Raw genomic sequence first — 16,356 nt, 5'->3', positions numbered from 1 at the left:
AAGTGTTCAAGCAAGTGCATACGTTCATATATGTTCATATCCAAATCTCTAGCATATCCTAGGTGATCTCATTAGCATGAAAGGACATAAACATTCACAAATATGGCATGATACGGGTCCTAAACTACCCGGACAATTAACATAATAGTAGCTACGCATGGACTCTCATCACCTAGTGCGTACATAGCCCCCGCATTTAGTGGCATTTACTCAATTATTTCACCTATAGGGATAATTCCCTCTTACAAGGTTAGAAAGGAGACTTACCTCGCTCCAAAGCGTACTTCCAATACCAAGAACGTGCCCAAACCCTCAATTTCGATCCGAACAATACAAAACTAATTAAACGAAGTAGGAACTAGTCAATACAAGCGCAAGAGTTCGCATTTTCATTACTAAAGTAATTTTCCAACCTTAAACACAAGTTTCCTAAAAATCCGACCCCGGGCCCACGTGCCTGAATTCCGAAATTTTTTGAAGAAAGTTGTTCTTTATGATCTAAGGATCATTAATATATTATTTCTACTTCATTCCATAATAAATTTCGTGGTTAAATCTAACTTTTATCAGAACCCTAGGTTTTGCTCTAATCCTATAATTTTTCCTTAATCTTTGTGTGTTAATCTACCCAAGGCTCAAGTATTAAACTAGAAATAAGTAGGATAAACTTACCTTAAGATGCTAGGTGGAATTTCTCTCTTTGAAAGCTCCCAAATCGCCCAAACAATGGTGGAAATTTGTCAAAAATGACACATTCCCGTTATTAAATGAAGGCACTGCCTTCAGCGATTTCCGCACTTGCGGTCAGGGGACTGCATCTGCAGTCTCGCTTCTGCGAGAGGGGGTTCACATCTGCGGAGTTGGGCCAGGCTAGCTGGGACCGCTTCTGTGGTCTTTGAGTCGCTTCTGCGGAGAAGGAGCTGCATCTGCGGTTCCTAGGCTCCTCCCCTTGGCCGCTTCTGCGATGAGCTGACCGCACCGACGGCTGACCAACCACAGGTGCGGTTATGACAGATAGCTGGAGCATCAGCTCCTTTCCAATTTTTCCAACTTCACTCAAGCCTCGTCTGATTGACGCTCGGGGCCCTCGGGGCCCCTAGGGCCCCGCCCGAACATACCTACAAGTCCGAAATGGTAAAATGGACTTGCTCGAACCCTCAGAACGCACGAAACAACGCTAAATCTAAGAATAACCCCATAGAACCAATTGAATCAAACTTATGAACTTCAAGTTATTCAAATTACTTCTAATGCGCTGAAACATACTTACACTACTCGGATTGACACCAAATTTTGTGTGCAAATCTTAAATGACACTACGAAACTATTCCCGGTCTCAGAATTCCGCTCGAACCTCGATAACACAAAAATCCCGCTCCAAACCAAATATTCAAGAACTTCAAAATCCTTAAGGAATCAACTTTCACTATTAGGCACCAAAGCGCTCCTGGGTCATCTAAAACCCGATCTAGACATACGCCCAAGTCCGAAATCATTATACAAACATGTTGGAACCTTCCAATCCGGATTCCGAGGTCGTTTACTCAAAATGTTGACCGAAATCAAACTTGGCCTTTTAAGCCTACCTTAAGGAACCAAGTATTCCGATTTCATTCCAAACTCTTCCAAATCCTGAACCAACAATTCCTGCAAGTCATAAATAAGTAAAAGCAAGTACAAGAAGTCTTATCTAGGGGAACGAGGTTCTAAAAAGTAGAACGACCAGTCGGGTAGTTACATTTCCCATGGATGTATTTGGTTTCATTGGTTCAGCCTTAGAAATAGTTGAGTTTGTCGTTGGTGTGCTTGGCAAATCTATGGCTGGGTCTGGTTTCAACTTCAGAAACATCATAACTATTATGATTATCACTGTTGTGTTATCATTATTTTTTTGTCTACCTTTTTTATTTGCAATGCTTTGAACTTCAAAGAGGCCTTTAAGTTTTGGTTGACAAAGAGACGTTTTGGTTTCCATGACCTTTTGGTTAATATAGAATTAAGTTTCTTAATTTTTTAGGTTAATTACTCTTTCTCAAACAGATTTTGAATGTAACAAAGAGTAATTATCCTAGAAAATTAAGACATCTGACATAATATTTCTACTACCTACAGATCCATGAGGCATTGCCACAAACTACCAACACATACATAATACATGCACACAAACCACAAATTTGATGCCATAATGCTTGGGCATTGTTTAAATCCAATCCATGTGGAGACGATCACTAAATTATAATATCTTTGGCTAGCGAACATTAATTTTATGTTGTGTTTTGCGCTTGTCACATTTGACCGTATCCATATTTTAATACTACTGGCGAGTACTATTAATTTTAGAAATTAAAAAATTAAAATCCATTTAAAACTTCCAGCCTTATTTGCAAAACCTATTATCTTTTGTCAAGTATAGTTAATAAAAGTACCTTTTGTATTTGTCAAACGTGCATCACACGTGCATCTTATGTCAAATAAGAAGATGCACGTCAAATAAAAAATTAAGAATATTGTATACACTGTTAAAATATGTGCGTGAGTTATAAAATAAAATTTTAAGAAAAAGTGCTAGATTAAAATAATATAAGGTAAGCCTATTTATGTGACTTGCACTACTAAAAACACGTATTTTTTCGAGTGAAGAAATTGACAAACTCTATCAGCAATTTTTTATAGAATCTATCAGTAATAAAAAAAAAGTGTCGCATATTAAGCAAGTAATCTAACTAGAGCATTAGGCTGCAATGGTGCAGTTCATATGCTTTCAGATTGTCACGACCCAAAATCCACTAGTCGTGATGGCACCTAATCCAACCCGCAAGGTAAGCCATTCAATTACTGTTAATTAAACAATTAAACAAACAAATAAATTAATGCTCTAGTTAGTTTCAATTTCTAACTAGTGTTAATAGAGTCATAATCTATTACTGTTAATAACTGCACCACTAGTGTTAATAACTATTCAATTTCTATTACTGTTAATTAAACAATTAAACAAATAAGTTATCTGGTTCTATTACATTTCCCAAGGACTGGTAGTACAAATCATGAGCTTTTAAGAATAGAGTTTACAAAGATGATATGAAGAAAGTACATCATCTGTTTGACAATTACATAAACAGAGTTTAAACTTCTAAGGCTACCATGAACAAGAGGCAGCTACAGCAGAGACACAGGTACATCTTCCAATTCAGCTCCCAGCGAACACAGCAACATCAGCATCCGAAGTCTGCATGCATGTGCAGGAAGTGTAGTATGAGTACAACCGAGCCCATGTACTCAATAAGTAACAAATCTAAACTTAGGTTGAAAGTAGTGATGAGCTGGAACATGGTCGGGTCTAACACAAAAGGCCAACAACAATTCATAACCTCAGAGAGCATATAAATAAGGAAATAACTTAGAGATAAAATAGTCAGCTTCTCACAGTTCATCCGAAAATAGTTCCGCCTTTCAAGAATATCAATGAAAAATTCATATTCTTTACCGAAAACGTCGTAAAATATATGATTTTTAGAAAACTGTATTTCTTTTTTTTTTTTCAAAAAAAGTCCTTTTCACAATAAGTAAGATGCTTCATTTTTTTTTTCAGAAAGCAAGTGTGAGATACCTCTCTATGACCACATATCAATGTGTATAAAATATCATGAATAATGTGATACCATACAACATGAGGAAAATGCGTCTCCATGCCTGTGTGTCATATATGCATGCCAATTCCATGTATCTCAAAGATGAATCATGTACTCACACTCTCAGAGTACTCAACCTTGTTGTATCACACCTTCCACTCATCATACTCAACCACTCGGTACTGTATATGGCCCATACGGCCTAAGGAAGATCCATCCCGAAATATATTTATATATCAATGACTATAAGTCACCCAGTACCGAGGAACCAGGCCAATCCAGCCTCATGGAGAAGATCCAACTCAATACCAAGGGAAGATCCATCCCTGAATATAATCAACCGCGCTTACTAGGGGTGTGCAGACTCTGGAGGGGCTCCTTCAGCCCAAGCGATATAACAAGCCAATCATAGCATAAATCAATCAGGCTCTCGACCTCAATCAGTCATAAATCAATAACACATGCTACGGCGTGCAGCCCGATCCCATAACTGTGACTCGTAATCAGGCCCTCGGCCTCACTCAATCATCACTCTCCAATCTCACCCACATGCTCACAATGTTATGAAACTAGCCCGGAACAATGATATGATATGCCAATAAATAACAACTAAGACTGAGACATAATATGAAATGCATGAATATGACTGAGTACAGAATATCAATGAAGCCAATGAGATGACAACAAGAAACGACCACTATGGGTCCCAACAATATCAGTATAAAGCCTAAACAAGGTATCTAGCATGATGTACAACACAATTAATTAATCATAGGGTGAAAACATAGATATTAACAAAGTAGGGCCATTTTACAGTGCCATGAAGACAACAGGATCACAATTCACCGGGTGCATACCTACACGCCCACCACCTAGCATGTGTGTCACCTCAACACCAATCACATAGCACATAAGTTCGGGTTTTATACCCTAAGCACTAAGTTTAAAAGAGTTACTTATCTGAAATAAGCCAATTCCGACACCGAACAAGCCAAGCGACGCTCCAAGAATGCCATCACGCGTGCAGCGACCTCTGAACGGCTCAAAACTAAACAAAAGTAACTCAAATACATCAGATAAAGCCCAAGGAAGCAATTACAATTGATAAAGATCGAATTCTACTTCAAATCCCAATTCCGGCCAAAAATCACACCCATGACCACGCCTCGAAACTCGACAAAACTCACAAAATTTGGCAACCCATTCAATTACGGGTCCAACCATACTAGTTTCACTCAAATCCGACTCCAAATCGGCGTTCAAAACTCAAAAATTCATGTTATGAAACTTTAGGCCAAAACCCTCAATTTCCTCTTTCAATTCACCAACCAAAAGCTAAAATCGAATATAGATTCGTGAAATATAACCAAGACCGAGTGTAGAACACCGACCCCAATCCTTATGAAGAAATTGCTCCAAAATCGCCCCAATCCGCACATGGAAATCTACAAATGAAGCCAAAATCGCGAACCCTTGTATTTAACATTCTGTCCAACACTTCCGCATCTGCGGACACATAACCACATCTGCGGTGTCTCTTCTGCGGCAAAACCTCCGCTTCTGTGGAATCAACTGAGAGCTCAACCCTCACACCTGCAGTCAACATACCCACTTCTGCGACATCGTAGGTGCGAGAAACCATCTGCATTTGCGAAAAATCCACTTTTGTGCTCCATCACTTCGCACCTACGCATCCGCATATGCACTCAAATCTCCGCTTCTGCGATCTTCCTCACCCAGCACTATTTCTGCTCCTGCGGCAACTTCATCACTTCTGCGACCACCGTACTTGCGCATACCAACCGCAGGTGCAGTCACACCAGAACCATCTATGCAACATGAAATGAAATGATCCGAACCTCGTCGGAAGCTCACCCGAGCCCCCCTTTGGGCCCCGTCCAACATACTGACAAGTCCCATAACATAGCACGGACCTAATCAAGGCCTCAAAATACACATAACAACATCGCAACAACAAATCACACCTCAATTCGAAAACTTTGAAACTTCAACTTCCATAATCGATGCTGAAACCTATCAAATCATGTCTGATTGACCTCAAATTTTGCACACAAGTCACATTTGACATTAGGGACCTGCTCCAACTTCTGGAATTGGAATTCGACCCCGATATCAAAAAGTTCACTCCCGGTCAAATTTTCCAAAATTCTAACTTTCACCAATTCAATCCAAATTACACTACGGACCTCCAAATCACGATCCAAATGCGCTCCTAAGTCAAAAATCACCCAACGGAGATAATGGAACCATCAGAAATCCAATTCAAGGTCAAATACTAAAAAGTCAAAACTTGGTCAAACCTTTCGAATTTAAAGCTTCAAGCTGAGAATCATTCTTTCAAATCAATTCTGAATAATCTGGAAACCAAAACTGATGATTCACATTAGTCATAATACATCAAACAGAGATACTCATGCCCTCAAACAACCGAGCGAAGTGCAAATGCTCAAAACGATCGATCGGGTCGTTACATCCTCCCCCATTTAAACATACGTTCGTCCTCGAACGTGTCCAAAGTTGTTCCAAAAGCCAACAGATCACTGTATAACCTTACCATGCACATACCTGGGGGTGATCCCACGTCATACTATCTTCCATAGGTCTGACAACACAACATAATAGAAATTTCATAATTTATCCTAGCCCATAAACCTTAGAACCAAACTTCAAACGTCCGGATTTCCATAAGATCAAAATCTCGCATCTACACACTATATAAGTCTAAACAAGCTATATCAAGCCATAGTCATAACCCAAGGGGAAATCACATGATATACCACATAACTCGAATGCTCATAGCGAAAATTTCTAATCACAACAGCTGCTCAAACAACCCAATGTCGGTAATAAACCTTATATCAAACAAAGCCTCGTTCTGAAATCTTCGTACACTACCAATGATGAAAGAAATATGCAGAAACTCATAACCATTCCTCCGATCAACCAATTATGGAGCTCCCTCTCCTTTGACAAGGACTATAGCAAATTTCTAAGCCGAATTTGGATATTATTCTTCCAACATGCTGAAATCGAATTCGATAGTATTCATTCCAAGCCCAATGACCTCATCTCATCCAACACAACCACTCTAGTGACGTGACACGTTAATACAATCCAAAGCCACCACCCCATGCATATCTGTGCACCAATAAGCAACAATCCAAATGTACTCAATCATGAAAATGACTCGAACGAGAGAACTGTATCGCAAGCTCAGCAAATACCACCACAACATAATGCTAAGAACCCATCACACCGTAAAAGTAAAACACACTAATCTAGCATAAAGGATCATATCCCGATATGACTTTATTGCAATGAACAACCCCATCCAAGCACTGGTCCACATGAAATACCTCAAGCGAAAATGCTCAAAATCAACAACCACGCGCAATTTGATGTCTAGTATCAAAAGTGAGTCACCATAACCACGGAGAAGCAAATGACGCAATGCCACAGAAGCCCGAAAGATCATAACCAATGCGCGATCAGATCGTGCAACACCCAAATACCCATCTCACTCAAATTCCGCTATAAGCCCAAATAGAACCATATCATTTGTGCATATAATCAACGAACCACAATCCCGCGTAACATACAAGAATAACTCACAATTAATCTTGGAACACGAATAAGCTTAACAACAACTGAATGGTACTTCCCTCGGCCATATGGGGTCAACCAATTTGACTTGGTGTAGAATACACATCCAAATTGGGCCTACCAATGGACCCCAAAATTAACTCTGGTAATCCACAAATAGATAAATAACCCTCTAAAAATCCATAATGACTGAATCATAACACATACTATCATCTGGCTAGCTTCGACCACCACTTCACAGTCCATAACCTTGAAGTAATCTACTCATGAGAACTCCAAGTCTCCAAATCCATAGAGCACACGAATCATCGTATCCGATCTCAACTCCACCACCTGAATATCTAACACTTCTTCAATACACGATCATCCCACGGGGAATACTTCTATAATTATATTGTGCCACAAAGTAAAGTTTGAACATCAACAATCAATCAAACTAGAGAGTGCCGCAGTACCAGTGAAGTATCCATAAATCAAGACACATTGTCCCTTCTGAAACATATACTCTTAGCAAAACATATCAAATAGTATTATCACTTACCTAGTCATCTGAAACCGTCCATGCTGCCTAAGAAATACATTGTAACCTTGCACATGCCATCATACCAAAAATATGAGAACTTCATAATCTACTTCGAGTCACAAGAGACTACGCATTTAATTAGCCAAGAACTTTCCATTTGATCCCTTCTAGAAGAAAAATCACTATACACATCATATCCCACACCCAGTAGGAAATATACATCTCAAACCATGGTAGAACCATCAAGAACTCTCTGAAACCCATTTGCACCTTCTCAAGCCATCAGAACTAAATCTCTCTAACTCAACCAAGCCACGCTGATAACAACACGATGGGGGATTCAAGAATTACTAAAGAAAAACAAGAAAATCAAGAAACGTGCGTAAGCTAAAAGAAAATAAAGAAACGAAAAAAGACGGAAAATTAAATATAGATTGAATTCAAGAAATGGTTTCTTAAATTCAAGAAGTCTATTCTTGAAATTGAATCCTAACAACAACAATTAGCTAACAAAGAACTAATCGTATTTGGTAAAGAATTAAAAAAACAAGAGATAGATTGTGAAACCTGACCCTTTAGAATAACAAGAACAACAATAAGCCTAAACTTATCACCTTTCTTGAATACCTAGAAGTAATCTAAGATTTCGAAAGAGTTTAATCTTACCACCTTAAGTTGAGTCTTGAAGGTTGAAGAATAAATCCAAGAGTAGCCACACATAAGAGTGGAAGAAAAATCTCACAATTTTTATTGATAATAATCTGAATCTAAAAGCAAAGAAGATACTCCATTATATAGGGAAGGGGTCACGAAATTCTACCTAAAAAAATAAGGAAATAAAGTCCTAAACTACTTTGGACAACAAGTCTAACTACCATAGGGAAAGGTAAACTATAGGAAATGAAAGCCAAGTCAATCTTAGAAAGTAATTCCAATAATCTTAGGAAAAGAAAAACAAAACCTTAACTACCTAGGAAAACATCAAATATGTCCTAACAAACTAGGAAACAAAATAAGGAACTTTGACACCTTCTCCTATGTTTTGGCTTCCCCTCCCTGAGCTGACTTGGGCGCCAAGTTGGCTCCTTTGTGAGTTGATTTAGGCGCTTAATTTAGGCCCTCCTTGACTAGTACTTGGACCCCAATCTACCTCCTCTTGGACTTGGACTTGGACCATGAAATGAGTGTAGCACTTAGCTAAATCCTCTCCATAATTCTTGAGCTCTTCTTCCACCAGTAGCGCCTTCTTGATCTCCCATTGAAGCCCAACAACCTTGTCTTGATTCTCCTTAGCTTGAGACCTTGTAAATAGCTTTCTTGGTGCTTCTAAAGCTTTGTCCTTGTCTGTGGAGCTATCACACGCAGGCACCAAAACCCAAGAGCATTGCCATGAAACACCTGTAGAAACTCATTACATCATAAGCACCCAACGACCCAATCATATCCATTACCATGCCGATCTAAACTACTACCAAGCTGTCCTATTTATCCGAGTTCCTTCTGAATTACCTTCAAATTAATACTTCTCCTCGGCATAATGCCACAATACTCAACCCAGACTCACCTTTTGAGGCCCAAGCATAAAACCACGTCGCCCTAAGGCTCATAAGCCGTTGAATACTCTCTTAAGCACCCCAAAATAAACCATAACCAAGATACCCACTTTGAAGAGACCTTCTGTGAATCTAAAGCTATTACCTTCACCTCCCTGATACTGATATGTAGAATCCATAATGATATAGAAATGCCACAGGTCTTGACACCCCCCAATAATAAATCTCAGTTCCTAGCCAAATACACATCCTGAAGATTCCCAATTGCCACATATAAATCTTAAATTCATTAGAACAATTCTCGAGAGCCATCCACTCTGTTCAAAATCCCAATTAGACTGATCAAACGGATCGAAGGACCTGTGCCCCATTAGCACTTCAAGACCCGAGGAAGAAATTCACACTTCTAAGCAATCGAGCAAGTTTCTACTCCATGAACACCACATCCTTCATGAATAACCACTCAATCATCCCATGATTTCCACATACCCATAGAGCATAATACAACCCTTATCCAGAAATTCCTTTACTCGAGTCATCCTCGATCTCAACCTCTACAAGTCACAACTGATTCACAAGTACACCTCAAACTGAAAACAATACAACATATCACTATGCAATTAACCCGCTGATAGCAGACTCCCTCACTTGGCTCAAAGCCAAGGAATAAAGCATCTAATAACTGACAATACCCATACTCTGTTGCTGCCAAAATCCCACACTAAAATTCAACTGAATCCTTGGTAAGTTCACGCAACACAAACCATCTAATATCTCAAATCATCTGCAAATCTTGCGTTCACCCTTGTAACAGTCCGGCCAACTCTTATAAGTGATTACAGGCTTAAATTGCACTACGTATAATTCACTGGTAAAAGAGAACTCACCACAAACAACATAGGGTTCAACCAAACCTCAAGACACCCCACAGGAGATAACCCACCTGCTTCACCTCAAACTAACATCACTTTATACCCTTCCACAGTCATAACTATTATGCAGTCGCTGAATACTCCTGAGTCTGAACTCATATCAGGTCATGAAAATCTACTTCACTCCTCAATTAAACAACATGAATATCAATGAAGTCAATCTGGCAGCAAGAAACGACCACTATGGGTCCCAACATTATCAGCATAAAGCCTAAACAGAGTATCTAGCATGATGTACAGCTCAATTACTTAATCACATGGATAAAACATAGATATCAACAAAGTAGGGCCATTTTACAATGCCATGAAGACAACAGGATCACAATTCACCGGGTGCACGCACACGTGCCCGTCACCAAGCATGTGCGTCACCTCAACACCAATCACATAGCACATAAGTTCGGGTTTTATACCCTCAATACTAAGTTTAAAAGAGTTACTTATCTGAAATAAGCTAATTCCGACACTGAGCAAGCCAAGCGATGCTCCAAAAATGTCATCACATGCGTAGCGACCTCTGAACGGCTCAAAACTAGCCAAAAGTAACTCAAATACATCAGATAAAGCCAAAGGAAGCAATTAAAATTGATAAAGATCGAATTCTACTTCAAATCACAATTCTGGCCAAAAACCACACCCCGGCCCACGCCTCGAAACTCGACAAAACATACAAAATTCGACAATCCATTCAATACGAGTCCAACCATACTAGTTTCACTCAAATCTGACCCCAAATCGGTGTTCAAAACTCAAAATTTCATGTTATGAAACTTTAGGCCAAAACCGCCAATTTCCTATTTCAATTCACCAACCAAAATCTAAAATCGAAGATAGATTCATGAAATATAACCAAGACCGAGTGTAGAACACATACCCCAATCCTTGTGATGAAAATTGTTCCAAAATCGCCCTATTCCGCACTTGAAAATTCAAAAATGAAGCCAAAATAGCGAACCCTTGTATTTAACATTCTGTCCAGCACTTCCACATCCGCGGACACATAACTGCATTTGCGGTGTCACTTCTGCGACATAACCTCCGCTTCTGCAGAATCAAATAATAGCTCAATCCTCGCACATGAGGTCAACATACCCGCTTCTGCGACATCGCAGGTGCGAGAAACCATCCGCACCTGCGAAAGATCTCGCTTATGCACTCCATCACTTTGCACCTACGCATCTGCATATGCGCTCAAATCTCCGCTTTTGCGGTCTTCCTCACCTAGAACTATTTCCGCTCCTGCGACCACTTCATCGCTTCTGCGACCACTACACCTGCGCATACCAATCGCAGGTGCGATCACACTAGAACCATCTATGCAACATGAAATGAAATGATCCGAACCTCATCCGAAGCTCACCCTAGCCCCCCTCGGGCCCCTTCCAACATATCAACAAGTCTCATAACATAGCAACGACCTAATCGAGGCCTCAAAACACACATAACAACATCTAAATGATGAATCATACCTCAATTCGAAATCATTAAACTTTGAAATTTCAACTTCCACAACCCATGCCGAAACCTATCAAATCACGTCCGATTGACCTCAAATTTTGCACACAAGTCATATTTGACATTACGGACGTGCTCCAACTTTTGGAATCTGAATTGGAATCCGATCCCGATATCAAAAAGTCCACTCCCGATCAAACTTTTCAAAATTCCAACTTTCGCCAATTCAATCCAAATTCTACTACGGACCTCCAAATCACGATCCGGACGTGTTCCTAAGTCCAAATCACCCAACTGAGCTAACAGAACCATCAGAAATCCAATCTGAGGTCAAATACTAAAAAGTCAAAACTTGATCAAACCTTTCGAATTTAAAGCTTCAAGCTGAGAATCATTCTTCCAAATCAATTTCGAATAACCTGGAAACTAAAACTGGCAACTCACATAAGTCATAATACATCAAACGGAGCTACTCATGCCCTCAAACAACCGAGCGAAATGCAAATTCTCAAAACGATCGGTCGGGTCGTTACAGAGATGGGGAAGCTAAGCTGAACATTTTCAATCCTTGAGCTAAGATAAGGGGGATGTTCACGGCAGCTGCTAAATAACTCAATGCATGAGCAATATATTTCATCCCTTTTTTTGTAATAATCCGAAATATTTTTTTGATATACTTATTAACTTTTAGAGGAGAATTAAATTAGTTTGTAGCTATTGGATCGAATATTAAGAAAGTGAGAGGGAATTGGTTATGATGATATATAAAATAGTATAGTAAATATGTGGCTAGGGGATAATATTTTGATTTACTTATTTACTTGACTTAGGTTGGTTGTGCTAATAATAAAATAGGAGGCAAGTGGACCAAGCCACCTTTTAAGGACTTCATGTCCAAAGTCTCTCCAAAGTGGGAATAGATGAACTGTTAGGGTATTAACTTTAGAAACAAATTTAGATAAATAGCAGGTTTTAGTCTTGGAGATTTGACGGCAACACTTTTGAGAAAAAGGACTAAGACGCTTTAGCATCGGGAGAAAAACTATGCGAACTAGGGACGTTGGTTTGCTCAGGTATTACAAGATTTCAGTGTATTTTTGTTCAATTAATTTTGGTAAATTGATAATTATGGTGGTATAGGAGATATGAATTTATACTTATGCCATGAATAATAGGCATAATAATTACTATATAATAATAGGATGGTAGTGATTATATAAGGATTGGTAATTGTAAAGATGAATTAGGATTGAAAACTGGACGCCGACCCCGTTCCGTCAATGCCTTTACGAAATTCTGCAAAACAATATGAAACTACTGCTACTTGAAATCCTTACTACCATATTTAATAATAAAAATATATGAATCATGATGTCATGATTAATAGTAATAATAAGCTAATAGTTGGTGGAAGTAAAATCTTGCCATGAAAAACTAATGTTGATGCAGTGTATATAAAATGGAAATATATTGGAAAGGGATTTCTATATGTAAAATATAAAATGATTATCTACTAAGTGGTTAATAGTGAAGAAGGCACATGAATGTGTAATGATAATGACATGTGAAGTTGTATATTAAGATAGTGGTGGATTCCCAGCATAAGAAATAGTATTATGGAATTGTAGAGTTATTTCAGAAGCTAATATTTTGGCTATTTTGGTTGAGAATTTGGTGTACTAGTTTTTATTAATTGGATCTAGCTTGATTTTGATTTTGACCTGTCCTAAGATTATGAAATTATTCGCCTAGATTAATTAGAACGTGTTATTCAATATTTTGGATAGATTCAGAGCCTTTGGAGACCGAGTCGAGGGACGAGGACATCCCGGAGTGGAATTTTACGTTGTTAAGGTAAGTAATAGGTTTAACTCTGGCTTTGAGGGTATAAACCGGAGAATTTAATATCATGTGACTATTTGGAGGTGATACCCATGCTAGGTGACGGGCGTGTGGGTGTATATCTCCAAGGATGGAGACTTGGTCCGTCTCGTGAGGCCTCATGACCATTATGTGTGTTTACGTAGTTATTTGTTGTTGAACTTGTCTGTCTTCATGTTAGAGATCATGTTTAGGCTTTATTCATGCTCACATTATTTGTACTCAGTCATAGAAATTATTGTACATGTTTATCTCAGTCTCTATTATTTGCTAATATGTTGTGATACTTGATGTGGGATGTAACGACCCGGCCAGTCGTTCTGATGGTGAGGCTAGTGAGGTACATGATTGAGTGAGGCGAGGGCCTGGTTGTGAGGATATTAATACCATAGCGCGTAAGTTGTCCGTGTAGCACATGAGTTGACTGTGCGGGTCTAGGTATTGATACCATAGTGAATGAGTTGTCCGCGTAGCATGTGAGTTGATCGTGCGGATCCAGGTATTTATATGATGGCATGTGAGTTGTCTGTGCTTAGCGTTTGGGCTTTGAGAGCCCCTCCAGAGTCTGTACACACCCCTAGTGAGCGCAGAGTGTTGAGTGTATTCACCCCTAGTGAGCGCAGAGTGTTGAGTGTATTGAGTGTTGAGTGCTGAGTGTTGAGTGCCGAGTGCTGAGTGTTGAGTGCTGAGTGATAGAGTGACATTGCTGTGAGGTTGCATTTACTTTTGCTATTGCTGCATTTATCTGTTAATTTTCTTTTTGGCATTTACTGAGTTATGAAATTTACCTGTTCATTCCTTTATTTTTAAATTGTGGAAATAAATAATTGGACTGTTTTACTTAGCTTTCCACTACTGCTCAGCTCCTTAGTTATTTCTGTTACTATTGAGTTGGTTGTACTCATACTACACCCTGCACTTTATGTGCAGATCCTGGTGAGTTAGATCACGACGATCGTTGATTTCAGGCCAGCTATCTGTGGAGATTGCAAGGTAACTACCAGCGTCCACAGGACCTTGTTACTCCTCTTGCCATTTCTTCTTTTGGACAGTTAGACAGTTTATATATCTTAGTTTATAGTTTTAGACGCTCATGACTTAGTGACACCCCGATGTTTGGGTCTAGCTTCCATATTTTTATATTAATTACATTTAGAGTTGATTTAGTTTATGCAAAATTTAAATGTTGGTATTGTTTTATTAAATCCTTAAAATTAATTAGTAGTAATATTTTGGGAATAGGCTTGCCTTGTAACACGATAGGCGCCATCACGATCATGGTTAGATTTTGGATCGTGACAAAGTGGTATTAGAGCCTAGATTACATAGGTCTCACGAGTTATCAGCGGGTTTAGTAGAGTCTTGCGGATCGGTACGGAGACGTCTGTACTTATCTTCGAGAGGCTGCAGAACCTATAGAAAATTTTACATTCTTGGATTCTTATCCTACGTTCTGTGTATTCTATTAACTGAACATCTGTTATTTCATTTTCTCACAGATGTTGAGGACTCGTGCTACCGGTCAGGAGGGACAATCATCAGCTCGAGCCGCGAGAGGTTGAGGCCACTATAGAGGTCGTGGTAGGGGCGGAGAAATCGCCGGCGTAGCAGCTTGGGCAGCACCTGCAGTTCCCCCAGTTGTCCCACCCAGGATTTGGTCCCGGAGGTAGATATTCCGGCGGGACCAACCCAGGCACCCCCTGTGCCTATTGTTATTCCGGGCTTTCAAGAGGCATTGGTCCAGATTCAGACGGTCGGGCATCCCCGAGTCGTGTTAGTTTTGCTGGTATAGCCTTATGACTGTAGTCATTTATTTTTTTGCCGGAGCATTTTAGTCCTGAGTGAAGTGGTTTCGGCATCTATATCGAGGGTATTCCCTTTTAGGGGTCTTAAAAGTTTGATATATAGCCTTAACTTTGAGATATGGTTTATGCCTTTAGTAAGGTCTTACAAGTTTTACATGCCCTTGAGGTATTACAGTTTTGGATATTTGGTACAAGTATGGTTTATGCCTTGCTTGAGGTCTTACAGATATTGTCACTTGGTACAAGTGTGGTTCATGTCTTGCTTGAGGTCTTACAGATATTGTTGTTGCATTATATAGGTCTTATGAGACTAAGGTTGCCCGCATGTGGTCTTATGGCCTCGGGTTTTGATAAATCGATGTAGATGGCAATTGACAACAGTCCCCGAGTCATTGGGGATTTCCTGGATCGGGAGCCATTACTTGTAAACTTGGTATTGCCTCACCGAGGGCTTATGATTTCGGAGTTTCTGACCCGGAAGTCATGTGGCCTTGAGTTTTCGATGCTAGTCCCTGAGTGTTCAGGATGTTTTTGGCTCTGGAGTTATTTTGTGATCTCGTTGTTGCCTTAGTGAGGGCTTATGAGTTTGAAGCTCCAACCCGGGGGTTGTACTATTTCGAGTTATTGATGCCAGTCCCCGACTATTCGGGACATTTTTTTGGCTCTGGGCCATTTTTTGCAAAAATTGTCGAGCTTCCTTGAAACGCAAAATGCTTTTGGGAAGTATTCTGTGATTACTTGGTACAAGTATACATGCCTTTGCTGTTAAGGGCTTGTTTTTTCTATGCGGACACAGTTCGTTTGATCGTTTGGCCCAGTACATTATTTTCCTATCAAGACCCCACTTAGCGCGTCTAGGCTTTTCCGAGTAGGTGACCTTCCAGGGGGAAGGCCCCCAGTATTCGAGGTTGATTGAAAAAGAAGCCTTGAATACTTTTTGATTCTTCCTTAGGT

At 39.6% G+C, this 16,356-nt stretch overlaps 1 long non-coding RNA gene across 1 annotated transcript in view; it reads left to right on the top strand.

Moving 5' to 3' along the window:
- The window catches only part of LOC107784426 (uncharacterized), a 39,126-nt gene extending 23,152 nt beyond the window's left edge, over positions 1-15,974 (top strand). Inside the window, exons 2-3 of the long non-coding RNA XR_012695983.1 lie at positions 14,528-14,590; positions 15,097-15,974. This is a non-coding gene — a long non-coding RNA (uncharacterized LOC107784426). The remainder of the gene's footprint in view (positions 1-14,527; positions 14,591-15,096) is intronic.
- The last annotated feature ends 382 nt before the right edge of the window (positions 15,975-16,356 follow it).

Source organism: Nicotiana tabacum, chromosome 10 (assembly GCF_000715075.1).
Source record: "Nicotiana tabacum cultivar K326 chromosome 10, ASM71507v2, whole genome shotgun sequence".
NCBI classification, from domain to species: domain Eukaryota; kingdom Viridiplantae; phylum Streptophyta; class Magnoliopsida; order Solanales; family Solanaceae; genus Nicotiana; species Nicotiana tabacum.
Note: the sequence above shows the minus strand (reverse complement) of the source record. Positions and strands in the feature narration are given on the sequence as shown.